The 20,036-nt window shown below is 39.2% G+C and overlaps 1 protein-coding gene across 1 annotated transcript in view; it reads left to right on the forward strand.

Annotated features, from left to right (window-relative positions):
• Positions 1 to 20,036, forward strand: part of ARHGEF26 (Rho guanine nucleotide exchange factor 26) — a 141,130-nt gene that overhangs the window by 35,742 nt on the left and 85,352 nt on the right. The window lies entirely within an intron of this gene.

Genomic DNA, 20,036 nt, shown 5'->3' on the forward strand with positions numbered 1-20,036 from the left:
GTTTGTTCCAGAGGCTTTGCTATTTGCTGGATTAAGTGTTGTTTATGCCATGTGTAATATTGTGCATTTTGCTCACTGTCAGTAAAGATTAAACAATATCTGTAATATTGCCTGTTCCAAGGGTCATATTAGAAGAATCAGCCACGCATATGTTATGAGTATTTTTTATAAAAGTGGATTTGAACAATCTTTCTGCAAGTTGGGACCGATCCTAATTGCCTTGTCTGGTATTCTGGAACGGTGCGATCTGCCTGCAGCGTTCTGTCCTCTCCTACCAGATATCCATTTTCAGTTTGTTGTAGAACTTTGACCCCCTTTAGAATAAGAATTCTTTGCCAGGTTCAGAGCTGAACACTAACTCATGCACTATGGCATGTTTTGCATGGAAGGTGACTTGTTCCTGATGATTAATATATTGAAAATACTTTGTACCGCTAACATATTGTCTGTAAGATCAATTCCTTTGAAATGTCATTTTTTTCTTCTTGTAGAAGAATTTTATGACTCTTTCGTCACTTTTTTTTTTTTTTTTTTTACGCTTGCTAAACAGCATACAAACAATTGTGTCTGGAGCTAAAGAAGGACCAGTCCGGTGTTATACTGTTCTCATGTTTCATGTGGCATTCGATTTTAGTACAGGTGCTATATTAAGTGGGACCATGTTTTTCTGGGACACCACATTTTTTATTAAATTATCATTATTAAGGAATCCAGACTTCTGGTTGGCTTGGTGGTTAGCACTTCTGCTTCACAACACTGGGGTCAAGAGTTCGATTCCTGACCATGGCCTTATCTGTGAGGAGTTTATGTTCTCCCCATGTTTGCGTGATTTCCTCTGGGCGCTCCGGTTTCCTCCCACACCCCAAAAACATACTAGTAGGTTAATTGGCTGCTATTAAATTGACTCTAGTCTCTCTCGGTCTGTGTGTGTGTGTTAGGGAATTTAGACTGTAAGCTCCATTGGGGCAGGGAAGTGAATTCTCTGTACAGCGCTGTGGAATCAGTGGCGCTATCTAAATAAATAAATGAGGATGATGAATCTGAATGGTGATGATCGATTCCTATTAAAAGTTTTTTTTTTAGTGCCTTGTAAATTTGCGGAGTCCTAATATACAGGGCCGCAATCAGGGAGGTACAGGGAGTACAGCAGTATGGGGTCAGAAACAGAGTGGGGCCCTACCAGCCCTAGGCCAAAACAAATTTATTAGGGGAGGAGGCATCCGCATTGAATTAAGGGAGGTAGCAGGAGCCATTTCTACGCAGCAGCTACTCCTGAGATGTGAAAAGTGGTGTGTGAAGAGAATAATTAATGATGTGGCATTGGGCCCCCTTGTAGGCAGCATGTCTGCCTCCACTCCCAACAAGATGTTGGGGCCTCCAGAGCTGCCACCATTTGCTTCAGTCCCAGGTTACCGGACAGAAAGCTGCGACAAGGCAGAGAGACTCTCTGCAGCATCGCTGACGTCATGTAATTAATAACATCACAGCACTGTCAATATAGGGGAGCCGAAAGTAGACAGCAAGAAGACGCAAAGAGGTAAGTAAAATACTGCAGTGGTTAGATGAAACCAGGGATGGGGGGTGACTGTAGAGAATCAGGGGAGTCAAATGTTGGGTAGAGAATAATTTAAAAATGAGGGTGGAATGAGAGAAGGAAGGAGGGGGCCCTGTCTGTTACATTTGCAATTTCTGGTGGCAGCGGTGAATACATATAAATGGTTTCAGTGTTTGGCCCCACTGTTACAAGTTTTGCTAATGTTCTTCCATTTTTCCATTTATATTGCATAATATAGTAATAACATGAAAACTGAGTAGAGCAAGCATGTTTTCAAGTGGAATTAAGCTAGCAGAGAAAAGATTAATACTTCTACCAAATCTCTATTTAAAATGTGTCTATCAAAGCTATTGAAACTCATAAACAGTCATATTTACTGAGTTTTTTTGTCTGCTACCATGATGTACTGTGGAATTAGAACATGATAATTTATACTGACAGGTCCTCTTTAATTATTGCGACATCATTTATTGTTAATTGTTTTCTAATACTCTAGAATGAACTGAATCTATGAAATGTAATGGTATCTTGATCCTAAAAATGTAGACATATTGTAAGAGACTGAACGAATAGCACTGAGGGGCTAAATAATTGCAGCCTTTTAACATCCATCGCTACTTTATTCCTGTAGAGGAAGTTTGTCCTGGAGCCACTATTTTGATTTCTCTAAAAATCTGGGCATTCTTCTGTCACTTTGCTGTATAGATATTCTCTGTTTGACCTGTCTGACCGTCACATATGGGGAGAGAAGAAATGTATGAAAACTGCAAAAATGGTTCTATCAGCAGCAAAATATGTTTGTTTTATTTGGAAACAACCTGTCCGATAAAATACCATTTTTTATTTTTTTTTATGCCAAAGCAGGTGCAGAGAATATTATCACAGATATCTTACTGCTAGTGACTGCAATGCAATGTTAATAAAAGTAAATATAAACAAAGGCACTAAACTACAAAGCCGAGATATATTACTGAAATAAGTGAGGCAGCAGGTCCATCTTTATAAACTGTGTATGTAGTAATTTTAGGAACCATAGCAAGTGTTGTGCTAGATTAAATACGCAGTCCACAATGTGTTTGACACATATTTCAGTGATTTGTGCCGCAGAGGATGATTTTGTCCCTATTCTCGGACAGTGTTGCCCCTTCAATGGCACCATACAAGTGGCAGATGCGCACAATATTGAAAGAGGGTTCTCAGTGAGACATGACCATACCCACTTGTCTTGTGCGTGCCACAACAATTCTGGCTTAAAAAAATAGGAATGTTGGGAGGTTTGGTTTGGCAGGGACAAAAGCAGGATTTCTAGAGGTCCATGCCACATTAGTGGGTATGATCAGCATGCAAGGGCCGTGACTATCATTTAGATGGTGCTTGATAATACATACATAATACATGCACTATTGTTAGGTACATGCAGCTTCCTCTTCACGAACACAGCAGTGTGATGTGGGACATATCTCCCAACTGTCCCTGTTGTTAGGATAAAGTCCTGACTAAGCAAGACAGTTTCCCCAAATTGGGACTGTACATAAAATATGGAAAGTCTGGCAATGTAGTCTAGGCCTCCCTAACCCTATCAAAATCTTAATAATTAGAGACTACTCTCCCTCCAACCAATCCCAATAAAATTAATAGCATTCACATTGAATTACTAGACTTATTTCCTACTGAAACCACCTAACCACCCCCGAACTAACATAATAGTCCAATCACCACACCTTAAATTTGTGGGCCACACCATAACCCCATTATTAAATGAAATGGTCCCCATCATCACCCCACCAATAAATGAATAGCTCCCACCCTTACCCCACAATTAAATTAATAGCTCCAGTCCAAACCCACATTACCTCCCGGAGCACAACTTGCCAAAGATGTGATATCTGCTGCAGTCCCAGCCTCTTAGATCGCAGATTCAGTCCCCATAAATGTCTATGTGAACTCAAAAAATGCCCTATTTATCAAGCACTGAAATTCTGAGCTTGACGCGGACAGCTAACGCCATCTCTGTCCTATTGGAAGAGCATCGCAGGAGAGGGATTTTTGAATCTCTCCCCAGTAGGCTTCATGCTCCTCCCCTCCTTCCTATCACAATTAGGCAAAGGCCGGATCAAAACCTGTAAATAAAGTGATCACAATTGCGATCACTTTACTGTAGACTGGGACAGACTGATATTTGAGCCACTGTCCAGGCTGCACAAGTTTCATAAGTATGCACATTAAATCATTTCTTATTGCGCTTAGAAATGATAGTTAATGTGAAGAAAATCCAATGGGTTATATATAGACTCCACTGTCGGTTTGTTTTGACTCTCTTGCTTGGAATACAGGAAACTCTTGGAGTCGTCTCTTTAAAAAAAAAAAAAAAATAGCATATCGTCAGATACAGATAGACAATTAACAAAAATTAGATCTGGAGATATGTAATCTTAGATAAAATTAGATATCTTGTTAAAAAATGACTGTGTACAAGAGGAATGCAGATATCTGAAGAAATATGGAAAAAGGAATTGTGCTGCCCTATAAAAGAGGATTTGGTATAAATTGTCCCTCTTGCATATGTCAGAGGGTCCTGAATGGAGTAGTCATCAATATGTGTTTGGACAAAGAGACCTTTGTAAAGTTTTAAATGCAGTCAGAATGCCTCATCTCTTCCAGGCTGCTCCTTGGAATCAGCTCCCCCTTTTAAAAAAGGGAAAGCGTTTTAAACAGTTGGCGGTTCCCAGCCATGTGTGTTTGTAGTGGCCTTCTTGTACAATATGTCGCTGTCAGTATGCATTCTTTAAAGACCATGAAATTCCCTTGGATGCTGCTATTCAGAACTGCACTGTTTGGTACATTGAGAACAAACTGCCATCAACTGTTTGTGATTGGGACAGTGGTGCACAATTCCTCAGAGGCAAGTTCCAAAAACCCTCAGTCTATTTTGATGTTATAGAACATTTTGAACTCATTTCACAACTTTTCAGTTGCATATCTCAGAATTAAAGTGTGTTTTGTTTTTTTAGTAGTGGGGATGTAAAATAGGAATATACTTACATTATATACATCTTTTATGAACAGTTATGCTGTTGTGACCATTGCGCATACTTAATATAAATAGAGTGAGGTAGAGCTTTTTTGCACTCCGTCAGAAAATTAGAAGGCTCGGTCTAGGGTTGTGGGAGGGGCTGAGTACTTATTATTTATACTGTGTCTCCTCCTAGTTCACCAAACCGCTCACACATCCCTCTTTTGTCTCCTGTGGGTAATCCGTTGACAGCCTACTTCGTTTATATCAAGCCATTAAATTACTTTGCCCTTCAATCAATCCCATCAGAACCTCCCACAGTTCCCGTTATAAAATTACTGATTAACCAACTAAAGCTGGTAGATTTCTCCATATTGTCCATGTGCTATGTCATTCCCATCGGCAGCAGAAACGTTATCCCAAATTGTGGCCCAAGCCGTATCTGGAATTATTGTACATGAACGTAATCCTTGGTCTGTGGTTGGATACATCATTCCATGTGTTACTATAATAATATTAGACATTTTTGTGTACCTTCATTTCATCTCCTTAATACATGTGAACTAGAAGTTTGTGTCATGCTGGAAATGTTTCAGTTTCCTCTTCTCTGCAACCAGCAGTTGCTGGTATTTGTGCACTAGTATATTTTGTGACAAAATAAATACTATGCTTATTATATACTGTATATTCCAATAATATTTACTGAACCTCTTTAAGGTCTGAAAGTAATTTACTGCCTATCAGTAACACATTTTATGTGTGTGTAGTGTCTAATACAACTGGAATAGCTTCTTCATTTTGTAGCCTACTCTGTAAATATTTTTTTGGAATGTAATTTTTATATAAGTCTTAAAATTGTTTTCAACCCTTATAAGTAAAGCTAAGCACACTACAGAAAATGTCTCACAATGAGATATCTGTACCGATTTTACCAACGATTGAAAGTCCCAATGAGCATGCCGATTCATGTGTACACACCTACACGATTTACCTTCAGACTTGTGTTCCTCATCTGTCATAACCATCCGCTGAAAAGATCGTGACTGTCTACACTCCATAAAAATCTACCTACACTGCTGGTCACAAATGGAATGTCGGACCTAACGGTCGTGTGATTTGAAGTGATACTCGGGTGAAAAACCTGTAGTGTGTACCCAGCCTAAGTAAAGGCAAAAATTACGCGTGTGTATGTATGTATGTGTATATATGTGTATGTGTGTATATATCTACTATATAAATGTCTAGTGGCGTGTGTTAGTCTGTCTGTGTGTGTGTGTGGAAAAAATAAAACCAAGCTGCAGCGCCACCTGCTGGGCGGAGTTATACACTGACCTACTAAATTCTTAGTGTGTGTGTAAAAAAAAAATTCAGAAATGGCTTAAATTTGGTATACTAAGATGTTTTTAATTTGTTAATTTAATTTGTTAACTGTTAAAAGTGTTTATAAAGATTTAAAAAAAATATATATATATTTCTTGAAGGAGAAGTGACAGTTGGGAGTGGTTGGTGGTTGCCGGGGGTGACAGTTGGGAGTGGTTGGTGGTTGCCGGGGGTGACAGTGGGGAGTGGTTGGTGGTTGAGGCCTGGGCTATGGCCCAAATGCATGACAAGAACCTTTTTAACACCTTAAGCAGCTTGATTTGACTAGAATGCATGAGTATCATGCACGGGTTAACTTGTATGTATATATGTATATGTATATATGTGTGTGTGTATATATGTGTATATATGTGTATATATATATATGTGTATATATATATATATATGTATATATATATATATATATATATATATATATATATATATATATATTTATGCAAAAGCAGTGTTTTATTATATTAAAATGTAGGAGACATGTTGGGATCTTGTCTGTGTGTATGTATGACCTTCACATCGGGGTCTAGTGTGACTAAAAATTTAATACCAACACCTAACTTCTTGGAGTCATTTCTATTGAGGTCAGTGGATATCCATTTTCCCTGGATCTTCGATTTGATTGGATAGCTCCTGAGTTCAATATTATTTTGTCCGCCCCTCAAGCGAGCCTCTTTAGCCATTTCACATGTTGGGCACAGTAGAAATATGCCTGTGTTTATTTTAGTTAACAGTTTGAGGAGACTCTTATTAAATTCAGTAATGTCTTCTTAGCAGGATATTTTGCAAAGTGCTTGAGGGACAGGGGGGCTCAAGGATCAACATTTGTGTGTTTTTCTTTGAATGCAGTTTGAACAGAGTGTAGACTTCTTACATCAGACTGAAACGCATGTGTCTTTACAAAGTTATATAGACAGAGCTTAGATGCCAAATTGAAAGCTAATGGACCATATTCCCACCAGTTGTCTTTATAGCATTGACCTTATCCCGCAGTTCAGTTGTGCTATTAAGTTAGGCATTTGGCATCAGTCCTGATTCAAGGATAAGGTTACAGTATGTGAACATTACAAAGATAAAAGCTGAAGCTGGAATTCAGTGCAGAATGACACACAATCCAGTGATTATGGAAAGGTAAATGTTTGTGGTTTCTTACAACAAACCTTGTGGCCGAAAGATTTTCGTTCTCTGTATTTATTTTTATTCCATGGTTTGTTAGGTTCTGCCCCCTTTCTCCTCGTCACCTCGTGTAATGTGTTGGAAGCTGCATGCAAAGCAGCATTGCATAGATAGTCTTTTTAATACTTCAATTTCAATCTGACTTTTTCAAGAATGAACCAGTGAGATGCTCCTGTCTTTGTTTACAGAAGGTGGAAGGATCATGTATACACGCAAGGAGGTTACCACAACTCGATATGTTCTTAATGCAGCTTAGAAAACATTCATGTCAATGAACCTGAATTTATTCTCTATCTTGTCTTAATTAATGAGGTTGTTTACTTTGGGACTGCCACCTAGTGCAGTGTTGGCTAACCTGTGACACTGCAGGTGTTGTGAAACTACAAGTCCCAGCATGCTTTGCCAATATATAGCAGATTATTGCTGGAAGGGTATGCTGGGACTTGTAGTTTAACAACACCTGGAGTGCCACAGGTTAGCCAACACTGGCCTAGTGTAAGACTTTGGTGGTGTTGCCCCTCACCCATAGGAGCCTCCATCATTCCTTGAGAAAAGCTACAGGGTGCTGTTTCAGAGCCAGAGGAGCACATAGCTTTCAGCTAAAACTGCTCTCTTGATTCAGTCTACTGTAGCAGGAGATCTGCACTGAGCACGACACACGATTGGGTAGCTATGGCTCCTGTCCAATAAGGGGATGCATTTTCCTCATACCGCCCATCCTGACAGATATAAATTATCTGCTCAGCACCTAAACAATGCAATATGATGGCCTTTCCCAGCACTCAGATGAGGTCTGGCAAATTTTGGCTGGGGGGGGGGGGGGGAATTCGAATCAGCAGCCTATTTTAAAGGAGAAAAAATGCAGGTGACCCAGCCCAAGGTAGCCCACTATGGGACCGGCCCGGGCTGGCGGATGCCCCCCCATGCCACACAGCCCAGCATGCCAGCACTGCTGCACTGTGGGGATAGTGATTTAAAAGTCCACTTTTGCAGAATTCCCACTCTGTATGTCCTAACTGCCCTGCAACTTGGTATCCCCAGGACCCAGTCCTTCTATGCTGCAGTTACCTTTGCATACACAGTGCTGTCTGGCTTCCAGTGATAGCTAATGAAGGCTGGAATGCAGGGCCCATGTAGTTGGTGGGGGTCAGAATATCCACACTGGGTGTTATCCCTACCACAGCGCCTTGTTTTATTGAATTGGCACATCATCCGACTGCATCTGGAAAATGTGCAGTTTGTCTTAAAGTAAACCCATCCCATCTCTACCTGATAGCCTTGCCTGCTGCCTGTATTGATTTCCATCTATGACCTCTCCACTGAGTGTATGGGAACCCAACAACCTTTTTTTCTGTTTATATGTCTGATGGTTTCTTTTTAAATATACACACAATTGAATGAGTACATATCTTACCCTCTAAATCAGTTATAAGAATTTCTGTGGTCTACAGACGAAAAAAATGAAAGCAAAATTGGTGGCCAAATGACACCTCTCTGTGCAGTCCAAGTGGAGAGGTGTGTAAAGACTTCTGTGTTCACAGTTTACCTTTTTAAGTCTATAACAATATCTAATTATTGTACTGTGTCATATTCTGACTGAGCCTTTAAACTGAAGGCAAGAAAGAATCAAACCATATTTATGTGCTAGGTAAACTACTCTGTTATCCATGGTTGATTTTGTGAGTCAAAGTTGATGTGTGTCTAGCTTTACCAGTACTACAGTATAAATACAGTTATATGATTCTTCTTTGACCTATAGTTGTAGAAAGCATTAACATTTAATATAAATGTTACCAGCAAAGGACTTTCTTCTACAGATGGATAAAAAATAGTTGTCTGGTCAACTCATGGTTACATATGTATAATTATGTTCAGTAAAATCCAAGCAGTCCAGACGATCAACAATAAAACGTTTTGCGTTGTTATAGATACAGAAAGCTTAATGGATAAAATGCATAGCAGGGAAGTTTTCCCCAAATAACACACCTGTGATATAACCTTTATACCAGAACAAATAAAGACACGGACACAAAATTAAAGTTGGAATGAATGACGATATTTATTTATTTTAAACTAATAGGACTGTAAGGCGGACGAGAGCAGGGCAGTCAGGAACGCAAAACCAATAAGGTGGAAAGGTCAGACCATATTACCACCAACCCAGGATCATACCTTATCTATTGGCCGGTGCTAAGATCAAGTCCAACGGCAAGACTACACCCCCTATAAACTCCGCCAGTATAAACCATACAAAACTGGCCCAAAGGTCCAACTAACAAAACGGACCAACCATGGTATGACACCATAACCACAGAGGGGTAGTGACCTATGACAAGATCACCTGAGCACCATATGCACAGTTACAGACTGCACTGTTCTCCTACTATCAACAACTCTGTTTAAAGTTATGTAAGAAATTGTAGGGAGGGCGGGAGGAATCCGGAAGCAGGAAGGACAGAAGCCTCTGAACACTGACTTATAACTGTGTATAAGTCCCATCCCCTTCCTGCTCTCATTGGCTGAAATTTCCAGGAATCCACAGATAATAGGTTCTTTGGTAAGTCACTCACCCGCATGATTTTAACTGCGCTTAGTCTAAGGAACACACTTCTCTTGTGTGTTAAGCAAAGTCTTCCTAAAACCCTGGCAGAGAAATGGTCATTGAGGACTGAGTTGGAAAACAGTTCACTTAAAAATATTTAAGGGTAGTTTATTTTCACTAACCACTCACAAACATATATACATCATCCATGGAGACTGTGGTTGTGATTTATGTTGTTTTGAATTAGCCTATGGCTATTTTTCTGAATCTCATTCAGACGTAATCTTAAGACCGGTTTCTTTTGTGGGTGCGCTAAGGTAGGTATAAAGTGACGGGCTGCTGATGGTTTGAGTACATATCTTTACTTGTAAAAATATAAAGAATACATTTTAAACAAAATAAAATAAAACCGGTTCCTCCATCCTATAATAAGTAACCAGCATCAGTGCTGTAGTGCTATATCCTGGGCTCGTTACTGCAAAATCAAAGGGACTACGGCATGGGGTCCCTCCTGCAAAAAAACATTATCTTGCACCAGGCTATGCGAAGCTGGACTAGTCACACTGACAGGGAGCCCGCAGTGTGGGGTCCCCCTTTTATAAGAAACTAACCCAGACAGCACAGGGCTAATCTGAAATTCCTGTAAAAATTATACCTACAAAAAATCTGCAAGCCATCTCCGGGACACCAAGCCCCGTAATTAATAGCACTGGGACTCATCCAGGCTCCCTGGGGCAGTGTGTGCCAGGGTGATACTAGCCACTGACTTCTTGTGCATTCTGATACTCATAGAACTGCAAGCTCCGGTGTGCCCATGGCTGATAGAGCATGCTCCAGCTTGTGTAACTGCAAGAGCCAGAATCCTCTGACAGGCATTGTCTGCTGGAATATGTAGTTCCACAATAGTACCTATGGGTTTAGGAGTTAAGTAAAAATCTTTAGATGAGTTTTTATTTTAATTAAAATACTTTGAAAGTTTTGTGTCTGTGGTTTCCCCCCTCCCTCCCTCATCTTGAGTACTATTGTGGGACTACATGTTCCAGCAGGTTCTGGCTGCTAGTGCATGCTTGCATTTTATAGTATAGTACTCTATCTATTTTATACTGCAGTCAACATCAATCATCAAGTTGTTGATGTTTTGCCAAATTACTCCGACCACATCTATAGGCTCTCGGCATATATTGATGCAGCTACATCTATAAACTCTCTATTTTCAGTTGCACGTATAGAAAAATAGATCGAACTGAAAATACAGACGTCATTATAAATTATTTTCTAATGACGCTAAGCTATGTAGAGTTATTAACACAGAGCTGGATAGCAACATGCTACAGAAAGAGTTGGACAAAATGACGAATGATATGACAGATTGCATTTAATGGAGGTTATGCACCTATGCTGTAACAATTACTGTGCTAGATACACATTAAATGGAATACAGTTATGAGAAGCTGAGATGGAAAGAAACTTAGGAATACTAATTGACAGAAGGCTGAGTATCTGCACAGTGCCAGACAGCAGCTGCAAAAGTGAAAAACTCCAGGAATTCATAAATATGGGGATAAATGCACATGATGTAAACATAGTATACCTCAGTATGAAAAGGATATAGGAGAAGTCAAAAGGGTTCAGAGGCAACTTTGTTAATAAAGGGTTAAATTTATAAATTATAAAAAAAACTAGGTTTGCTTACTTTAGAAGACGAGCTCATTAGACGTGCCTGTATCAATAGACCAATTGTTTATATATTTATATGTATAAGGTGGTACGTAGGTGGTCATTAATTGTGAATTGAAGAAAGACCGTGTCACAATGAGCATAGGAAGAGGTTCATTACAGGTGGGGATTTCTTACCACATGGTAATCACAAATTTTCCTTTAGAATTTAAATTGATTGTGTTTCTTACAAGAAATGGTGTACGTAGCTATAGTTAGTAAAAGGCTTAAGGGGTTATTGATCAAGGGAATTTATCATTTTCAGGGCCATGTTAAATTGACAACTGTCACAATGGGAGTTTTGTTTTACTTTCCTCTGAATCAACACAATTAAAGTGTATTAAAGGTTGAAGTTTATGGCTCTGTGTCCTAATATATTCTGGCTGGGAACCAGAGCTGCAGATAAATAATTTGATATATCAACAGAACCTGTTGCTTAAAACTTTTTTTAAATTTTCATTATTTCTGTGTTAGTCACAGAGACATAATAGGTAAGTCTTCTAGCCGGTGTCTAGAATCTTGTGTAGGTGAAAGTTTGGGCTAGACTTATTTCATCATTGATTATCGACTTTCACCAGTACACAGTAAACATCTAAAGATCAAGGTCCTTTTTCATGGGCTAGGCTTGTAGGTGTTTCTTTTCTGACAATGCTGTCAAACAGTATGAGAGTGCAGTTAGTCTTCGCTTACAGCAAATATCACCTAAAGGAGAAATGTGCCACAAAAAAAAAATCAAAAAAAAATCTTGCTTTACTCACAGCTAAAGGTTCCATTTTTGTATAGTGACCGAAGCAGCTAGCTGTATACCGCTCAATTACAGGTACTGAAACAGTAAGCAGTGGGATTATACATTCAAAACCTCATAAACTATTTCTGAACATAAAATGTAATGGTTTATTACAACAAAATTGTGATTAAGGAGTGAAAAATTATTATTATGTATAGATTATATGCGCATACTTTTAAAGTGGAAATTACATAGAAGGATTTTTTTCTTTAAACATGTCTGATAGTTTTCCTAGATGTCCTTTGTGAAGATACCGGGTTTTCTGGCCCAATTCTACCCACTTTACTCTGGCTGACCACCCACTGGTGCCTTCCTAGTCCAGGAAAGCCTACCCAGTACCTTCTAAGGTTCTTATTAGTCACTCAGGGAAAATGCAGTTAGAAAGTAAAGCAATGCATTTATTGTAATAAAAACAATCACTAGATTATTATGTACACACAGTAAATAAATGCCAGGCAGGTTTACCACATCATCTGTCCCTTACCCCACTAGCTTAAGGAGCTAGTCACCTGGATGCCCTGACTTAAAGACCCGTGGAGTTCTTCTCTTAGCTGCAGCTGTAATCCATTGGTATAGAACGAAAACTCAATACCAGCTACACTGCACTTTCCATGAATCAAATCCCAGCATGAATATCACCTCCCCCCTGGAGTGGCTCCTTATATCTAGGGTCAAATTTTCACAGTCTTTCCCCTCCCTGGGCAAACCCCTGGGTCTCTCCTTCTTAACCATTGGTGAGTACTGGACTAGGGGGGTTGCAGAGCAGAGTGGAGATGAGCTGTGTTTCCACATAAACTCCCCTGCCAGATTGTAGACCAAACGTCTGGAGTAGTCTTGTGAGAACAATGGATACTAATTAGCCTTCCCCCTCACCAGTATCTTGCAACCTCATCCCTACCCATAACCCCCCTGGCTTCACTTTAAGGTCAATGAATAACAACCTCACTGTCATATCAATAACATACAATAAACAATATACATATTTACAATGAGCTACAATGTCTCCTTATCCAACTGTAATTAGACACTTCTGGTTGTACTATGTTGAGCTGGGAAACAAAAGCAAGGACTATAAAAAGGTACATGTCCTAATCCACATTTTGTGAGAAGCGAGGGACATTCTGGTTAGGGTGATATTAATACCTTCTTTCACCACATCCTACTACAATTCAAAATCTCTGTAGCAGCGTCCAGTATGGCTGCCAGGCACACACACACAAACATGCTCACCACTCATAGCACGTCATGTGAGGAGAAAGGGGAGAATTTTATAGTACACAGAGCAGACAGTGCTCAGAGGGGCATTCCCAAGTCTCTCTGCTCACTACATCATGTGCCATGTGACTGTGGTTGCCATGGTAGCCCATGTTACTGTACAGATATATAAATTATTAATGTCATGGGATTTCAATGAGTGCAAGATACACTTGTACTCCTGATTTTTGAAAAGTGGTGCTGACTAGAAGTAGCAGATCTGCACTAACAAAGAGATCCGTGCTTCTGCATTACATTTTTAAATTGTCGCTTGGCTTCTATAACTATCCTCATCCCTTCCTGATCCTATCAATCCGTATTTGTGCTATTATTTTGGTGGCTAAAACTGTAGCAGTCATACAGATGTTTTCAAATATTTCCTCCCAGTTGTAAAAACTCTTGTGCCCTTTTATTGCTGAAACTCCAAAACAGGAATGAAGACCAAAAGGGAAAGAAAGATAAAAGCATAGGCCACCTTTTAGCCCACTTTACCAAAACTCTCACCTTATGCAAGGTTCATAAATGTTGACAGTTGTGTGGATGTTAATATTAGTACCATGGCTGAAGCATATGCAGTCAGTGACAGCTGCCTACTGCAAATACATCACAGAACTACTGTTATTTGCAACTAGTTAACATTTAAATTACAAGCTTTTTGTTTCTTATTGTTCGCTGTCATGTACTTCTGTATTTTATATGGTTAAAAGAAGTGCTGTCTTCCATCACACATTCTAGTTTCTGGGTGGTTTGTGCTGAGTGTGGAATTGGAGCATGTGTTCCCATCTGGTATGATTTAAGTTAAGCTGCCATGTGCTATTTTCCTCCTGTTTTACAGGGGTCCTTCTATTCAACTTATGACTCAAACACCTCAGCATTTCTTTCAGCAAATAAAATATGGGTTGGTGTTGAACCTGGGATCTAAGGCCAACCAGTAGTTATCCTTTAATAAAATCCAACTGCACAGTGCAAATAATCTATTTTATGTATTACATTATATGATCCAAATATATTATATATGTGTGTGTGTGTGTGTAATATATATATATATATATATATATATATATATATATATATATATATATATATATATATGAGAGATATGACATGAAATGTCATAGGAGTAACTATTGCACCCGGGCAAAACCATGTTGCATTGGAGGGGGAGGTAAATTTAAAATGTGGGGACAGATTATAGTTAGGATAGGGCATGTCCTAGATCAACATTACATTTCAATGTCAAAATAAACCTATCGACTATTTGTGTGCTACATTAAAAAGCAGCCAGTATTTAACTTATCTGCAAAATAATCAACTATTTTATACCCCTTGCATTGTAACATGGTTTGTCCATGAGCAAACTTACTTCTTTTTTTTTTTCTTTTGCTTTGCTCTCTTTAATGACTCAGACCCTATGGGGCATATTCAATTGTCGCGGGTTTTCGCGGCGTTAAAACTACTACCATTATTACGGTAGTAGTTATCTGGATTTCAGCTCGCGGCTAAGGGAAACTACCGTAATAACGTTATTACGGTAATAGTGCGCGGAGCGTGAGATTTTCGGTGTTTCCGCCGACAATTGAATATGCCCCTATGTGTCCAATGATTTGGAGACATTAGAAGGAAATAAGGTTATGTTCCCATGTTTTAGCTCAAGTTTTACAGCTCACTCTCTGTTCTCATATCTCTGTACCAAGTGTTTGGTACCCATTGTGTTCTGCATATTCTGTGTGTAACGTTATAGTTGCGTGCGTGGGAGGTTTATTTTAAATCCATAAAATATGTAGCTGTTGGTATTTGTTTTAGCTGATTAATAACCATGGCATGTTTTACAAAATGAAGGTTTAATATCGCGAATCAGATGCATGGCTTGAAGGTACTCTTATCACTAAGCACTTTTATCATAGTGTTTGCTATGGGTGCTGTCTTCCACGTAGTACAACAGGTGTCTGATGAGTAGCTATCATCTTTCACTGAGGTATAACTTCAGCACCTGCTGTGCCAACTTCTTTTACCTGTCCAGTCTTTGAAACCTAAAATATTGAGGTTCTTGGAACACACGGATATTATTTTATTACATACTGTATATGATGAGGGGAGCAAAAGCAGGAATACATCACATTATATTAACCGATTTGGAATCTTCTAAATGAGGGATTGAGAAAGTTTAGAAACCTATACTGTTCAGACACTGACATCACATGCTGTGGCACATTGGACCTACTTGGAGTGTGGTGCCCAGTGTCTGTCAGCTTTTCCCAATTCAGTCAATGGACTGGTGCCGCAGCTGGTGGAAAAGAGAGAGACAATCAGCCGTACTCCCTTGAAAGGGTCTAGAGTGACAGAACACACCTGGTCGCAGGTGAATTGCTAAAGGGCCTTCAGATGGTCATTAATCATATAGAGCAGCGGTCAGGGAACAGGGGTAAGCTACCCCAAATGGGGTAAAAATTTAATTCCTGGGGGTAATGCTGCCGATTCACATGCTGTCAGTTGGATTGCATGCCCCTTTAAATTTGAAATTGCTGTTGTACCAGAAGAGTCTTAAGGGTTGGCAGAGGCACTTCTTGAGCTTCGATGCAATAATGAAGCACGTATTGCATTTGAAAACCAAGCAGATCTGTCATATTTTGGATGTCAACAGCTGCAAAGGCATCAAAATTGCACATGAGGAGGCAGTCAAAAAGTTGCTTCCTTTTGCAACAACCTACCTTTGCAAACAAGGATTTTCCACTCTAACGAACATTAAAAACAAAGTAGAGAAATCGATAGGACGCTGAAGACTGTTCAAATTGCTCTGACATCAAAATGCCCCAATATTGATGCTCTCGTATCAAAAATGAAGCAACATCATTTCTACAAAACCAGAAGTTTTGAAGTTGAAGCTTTCAAAGAAATTTTGAATAGATTCAATAAAATTTTGAATTCCATTAATTAATAATATAGAATTTCCTTTCCTTCGAATCAAGGGGTAACGTCGGTGTATCTTAATATATCTTGGGGTAAAAGGTAAGAGTTCCCTGACCCCTGATATAGAGAGTGTAACAGAATGATATTATCATCACATAAATTATAATGTCCTATATATGTGTACATTATAATATTCCATCATAACTATGTTTAGTGCTTATGGGTAGGTATAGTGCTCTGTTTGTATAGTTTGTTAGAGAATTGATCATGTCCAGTGGTCATGTCATGTTGGCGAAGTGTAGTGTCCTATGGCTCTGGGAGTGTATCTTTCAGTTCAAAGCAGGATCGACTTAAAATCGTATAAAATACTCTTTAAAGAGATGAGATTTGAATTTCCCCCATTGCATATTTGCAGAAACTGTGGTTGATATCACTTTTTATAACACACTAGCAGGCATTGGCATTGAACAAGTTAAAGGTGCAAGCTAGTGTGTGTTCTAACATTTGACCCTGCTATAGTGCCATTTATGTTTAATACATTTCGATTTACGTACTATTCGCATAATTGCAGGATGTATGAAAGCTACCAGAAAACAAGAAATATTTCCTTGCGACATCCACAGTCATTTGCCAGGCTTTAAATTAGTTCTATCCAAGTTTTGGAGCCAAACTGAGAGCTTGACAAAAGATCATTGTTACTCTTATTCAAAGCAATCCTTATCTGTCAGTGGGGGGCAATGCCAACTGCATAGTTCAGTTCCAACCATGAGATGACATTTGTCATTTTTTGGTGCACAATAAAAACGAATACTTCAAGCAAGCTGAGGATAAGTGTGATTGAGAGCAGTGTGCATAGTAAATTGTTTCGTACATTGTGTTCAGAGATGAATGAATTAAGTACTTTTATATGAGCGAATGTATAAATAATTGTATTATGCCAAAGTATCCACACCTGATGTTCTAATATAAGTATGTTGACTATGCTTAATGGATAAATAATATAGCCAATGCCGCACTTCTTTTTAGCTTATGAAAAAGACTGCACGTTTTTTAGTTATTTCATATACTCTTTTATGATATATTATTTATTATTGTCTGTGTTTCCACAAATCTATATGTTTGAACAAGTCCTGAATATATTGGGATAGTGTAGGCGCAGAATATACTACATTTATATCTAAGAATGTATTGGAACCGTATTAGAGTGACATGTCAAAGAACCGTAAAATACATTTGTCTGCATTAATTCAACATTCTACTGTCGCTCTATTAAAAAGGAAATTGTTACCCTTCTACTACATTACAGACAGCTGCAGCTCCTCCCTTTCCACACAGTTCATTTCTTCAAAACAAGACTGCCAAGCTGTCAGTCACTCATTGTCTGTTGTGTTCGATAAGCACCTACCTCCTAACATTACAGCCTGCTACAGAGGGGGGAAAGAGCATGGTGGACTTATTTAGGTTAGGGTAATAAACACTCCAGTTAATGCAAGTATTTTATTCCACTCCTTAACATATCTTCTGAAATTGTATTAATTGTAAATGGTTTTACATGCTCTTTTAAGTGTCTGAGGTTTGTATCTTACATTTAAACTTAAGCAGAATGTCCCTGGGCCTCATTTTCTTGTCCAGTTTGTTTAGATATCTTGTAATCCACTTTTGTTCAGGGTCTGGGAGTCCTCAAATACACTAACATTTCCCCAACCTTAAGTAGCACCAGCCTTTGAAAGTTGACTCTGCATCTATAAACACCACTGGAAGTATAGTGGATACCAGTTTATCTCAAGTACCAAAGACCAAGGGATATATTTACTAAACTGTGTGTTTGAAAAAGTGGAGATGTTGCCTATAGCAACCAATCAGATTCTAGTTATCATTTATTTAGTACATTCTACAAAATGACAGCTATAATCTGATTGGTTGGAGATTTTCCTATAGCACTTTTTCAAACCTGCAGTTTAGTAAATTTAGCCCCAACTCCATTTTGTAAAACTAGCAATAACAAGATTTTGCTTGCATTCGTCCTGAAATGTCTGAGAGACACACAGACTCGCAGCTCTCAGCATGCCACGTGATGGTAGAGGGGGGAATTTACATTGCACAGAACAAATTGAGCCCAGATGGGTGTTTCAAAGCCTCTCTGCTTTTTCATATGCTACCTGACTGTGGTTACCATGGTAGCCACATGTCACTGCAAACCCTGCAGAATTATAAACCATTAAGTCAGTCTGAAGAAATGAACCCAGGAAAAATTGTAATTATCAAGATCCTTGCAGCCTGCCACTGTTTTATTTTGAAGAAACACATCTAATTTTTCATGGGCTTTAATAATTATAGCATTAATACCTGACACAGAAAAAGCATTATGTCTGTATTTGTCGAGCACTGTTATGGTTGGGTTGTAATTGAATTTTGATGTGTACATTAGCAGCTCCCAAGAGACATACAGAATTTAATGTAATAAGTAACTTACAGCCTTGTAGCCCATCTCGACACTGTACTCATTTTTCAATTGAGACCTGGATTAGCATGAGTAAACATTGTGTTTGGCAAACAATAAGCGTCTTGCAACATAATTTCTCTTTCTTCCTGTTTAGTAATCAGTCCGGTAACTGTATTATGTTTAAAGTTAACCTGTTACCTAAACAAGGGTTGCTGCTGTTTGATAAGTGAGTGAAAGAGCAATGAAGTAGTATTATTATTATTATTATTATTATTATTATTATTATTATCGTAGCTTTGTAAGGCACCACAGTGCTCTGCAGTGCCGTACAGTAGGGAAAACAGGACATACATAAAACAAGGACATACAAGGCAGACAAAATAAATGCAGATCTGAAAACAAAGGGTATGGAGGACCCTGCTCATTTAACCACTTCCTTTTTCATTGCCAGTGGACAGCCTCCCATCCTAGCAATTACCCGGGTAGACCGTATTCACACTGAGCCTAGACCCGGGTCGTTGAAACTCGCCCCTGCAAAAACCAGGGTCTCTAATGGGGTATTAGAGAGCTTACATTCTAAGAGGGCACCACTGAAACAAGAGGAGCGAGTGTTGCTTAGAGTTGAAATTGGGACAGTTGTGAGGGTGTATTAGTGTGAATAGTATTACCGGAGATAAAGTAAGCTTTTAAAAAGAGCTGGGTTTTCAGAGAACAACTAAAGATTTGAAGGCTGTGGAAAAGCCTGATTAGACATGGTAGAGAATCCCATAAGTGGGGAGCAGCACGAGAGAAGTCTTGCAGACAAGAGTGAGTGACGAGGCGCAGGTCAGAGGTAGATCTAAGAGGGCGGGAGGGAGAGTCTTTTAATATAAGATATGAGATGTATGAAGGGGTGCTGTTGATGGCTTTGTAGGTAAGGGTGAGTAATTTGAATTGGATACTGCAGGACACAAGGAGTCAGTATAGGGATTTGCAAAGTGGTGCAGCAGATGTGAAGCAGTGAGAGAGGAAGATCAGTCTTGCAGCAGCATTTAGGATGGATTGAAGTGTGGATATATGGGTGTCAGGAATGCCAGACAGCAGGAGGTTCCGGTAGTCAAGATATGAGGATTGGAGATGATGAGAGAATAGATAAGCGTTTTTAAGCTGTAAGCTCCTTACTGAGGAGATCTCGTGACACTCTCACGAGATCTCCTCAGTATGGAGATTACTGAGCGCCGCGGAAGGACAACAGTGACAGGCTCACCAGCATTGATCGGGCCGGAGGCG

Source organism: Mixophyes fleayi, chromosome 3 (genome assembly GCF_038048845.1).
Source record: "Mixophyes fleayi isolate aMixFle1 chromosome 3, aMixFle1.hap1, whole genome shotgun sequence".
Taxonomy (NCBI): Eukaryota; Metazoa; Chordata; class Amphibia; order Anura; family Limnodynastidae; genus Mixophyes; species Mixophyes fleayi.